The following is a 2,500-nucleotide window of genomic DNA, read 5'->3' on the forward strand; positions in this document are numbered from 1 at the left end:
CCTAGAGCTTTAAGCCATGCGAGACATTGAAATGCTGTTTTAACGGGAGCATGCATAATTGCTGCAAACATACTTTTATCACAAGTTCTAGCCACGCCACGGAGGCTTCGAAGTTCCTTCACCATTCGCTTTCCTCTCTTTTGTTACACAGTTTCAGACTACGATCAGGGGTACCGAAACGCTGTATTGATTGTAAACAACCATTTTTATCTTGGAGCGGAGCGTTCCTTTACTCGTTAGATTTGTCTTGTCGCGTGTGTATTCGCTTTTTCGACGCTTTTTAACCATTTAACTTGTTTAGCGAAGCTAAACGCACAGACAGACAAAAAAAAAGGAACAGCATCGCGCGTCAAACAGCGACGACCCATCTGAAGCGATCTTTCATTTATACACCGTTTGTAAACAGAGAGATGTATAAAGCGCGGGGAATCATTCGAAACCCTGGGGCTATTCGAGCTTGCATTTCAGCAAATTATCATCTCAAACATTTCACTCGTTTGCTTTTTCTAAATTTATAGGAGAGCTTCTTTCGTTTATTTTTGACACACCTTTCGTAAATATCGTTTCTGGCAACGTCGGGAGCGTGGATTTCTACAAGTGAACAATCGCGCCGATCCGATAACTTCCAGCAGGATGGAGAATCTTTATAGATTATCTTCCTAGAACTCGGTGCTTTCACGGGCGGTCGTTTATAAATTTTAACGAACGACTCGCGCGCCGTGACGCACTTGCGCTAGTTCGAAGAGATATTTCGAAATTTGTTTCTCTCCTTTAACGGCCTGCATTTAGTGTATCGGTTGCGATTTTCGTCACATCGTTTCCACGACAAACGCCGACGAACTGCCCAACTATCGCTCGTACGTTGCGACTCTTTCTTTGTTTATCGTTCATTCATTCTTTCAATTTCGTTCGATAATCCCGCTCCGAAACGTTCTACTTTCGTTGAACGACGGCGAGATGTTTAGAAAGAAATGAATTACTCTTTTTTCGAGAAGCAAACGCAAGCAGTCTTTTGTTAAGAAAACGACCCTCAGCCAGGCGTGGTCCAGGAATTGTATCCGTGGACCGCAATGTGCGTTCGAAATGTCGATGTTCATGTGTCCTGCAGTTCACACGTTGACGCGCAATTAGCTGCGTTCTTCATCGACCCACGAGCCAAGTGATCCACCGTTCAGGGTAATCGTAAAATTTTGTATTTCAAACTCTTTAGATCTTTAGAGTGTTATTTTCATTATTAACACGCATCACATTCGATACCCACATCACTCTCCCACCCGGCGCGTGCGGGAGAGCGAATTCGGGCGTCGCCAACGTATTTGTTTGTTTGTTCGATCGTTGACGACACGATCGCGTCCAAGGACGGAAACCGTCGGAGAAACGCCCAGTGGCACGCTCCTCTCGACGGTCGGGCGTAAAGTACATTTAAAAACCTTGAAAAGTACGAACGCACACAAGGAATGCGAGCGCGCGTCCTGTCGCTGAATCGTGGGTTGCGAGATTCGAACAGACACACGGCCGGCGACGATCGGTCTAACTAATGGACACATAGTTTTTCAAAGACTCGCTATCGTCGCTTCTCAGCCGGTCCGTAAACAACACACATCGATCAGGCGGACGCACGAATCTTACCACGGTGCGTGTTTCGTAGATTCCAGGTTACCCGCAAGTACCTCTCTCTCCCTCTCGAAAGAGGAATCTCGATCCGTCCTTTTTGGACAATGGAGAAATCTTTTTATCGCAACACGGATGGCAAAGAAACAACCAAAGCGTAGGAGCGTGGGGACGAGAGCGACGAAAAGAACGTCGCGAAAACAAAGTTTCGACGGTTGCTCGTTCTAATACATCGTAGTTTCAACTCTCTCAGTTTTAACCACTCCTAGACGCTTCGTAAACTTTTAACAATTCTTCGCCTCCGCGAGTTTCATTTCGAATAGAGCGAACGCAACACGGACCAAAAAAACTCCGGTGATGCCAGATCATTTAGCAAAGATCAGACGGCGGGTCATCTGTATTCCTTTTCTCTCTTTTTTATATCTTTCCATTTAACTAGGGTGTCGCAACGACGGGTACATTTATATATTTATATATATTGTATTTCAATTTTAATGATCCTTCACTTTCGGTTTGTAATAATATGATCCTTCTTTCATTTCGATCCTTCATATTGTAGGTTAACCAACAGAAGTTTGTTTTTTTACGACTTGTATTTTTGTGGTTTGTTTGTTTGTTTCTTACGACTTGTTTGTACCCGATCAAGTAGACGACGACCCATAAGTATAAGTTAGAGAGATAAAGGTCGAGAGACCTCACGCAAGCGTCTTTTACTTCCATTCACATCAGCCAGAGAGAAATGGTCCGGCGTCGTGCTCTTTGGCGCCGTTGGTCGCACAGTTTTTTTGCCGGCGGTTCCGAACGGACGGGAGAAACGCGATGAGTAATCAAAGCGACCTCCGCACGTAACCGTGTCGGTGTAATTTTACCGCATCGCAGCGTTTTGGTA

General features: G+C 45.0%; 1 non-coding gene across 1 annotated transcript; it reads right to left on the minus strand.

The window, feature by feature from the left end:
• Positions 1 to 1,024: 1,024 nt before the first annotated feature.
• LOC143308001 (5.8S ribosomal RNA) lies at positions 1,025 to 1,179 on the minus strand. Its single transcript, XR_013065029.1, has one exon. It is a non-coding gene; the product is annotated as a 5.8S ribosomal RNA (ribosomal RNA).
• Positions 1,180 to 2,500: the final 1,321 nt, after the last annotated feature.

The sequence above is a fragment of the Osmia lignaria genome, unplaced genomic scaffold, assembly GCF_051020975.1.
Source record: "Osmia lignaria lignaria isolate PbOS001 unplaced genomic scaffold, iyOsmLign1 scaffold0120, whole genome shotgun sequence".
Taxonomy (NCBI): Eukaryota; Metazoa; Arthropoda; class Insecta; order Hymenoptera; family Megachilidae; genus Osmia; species Osmia lignaria.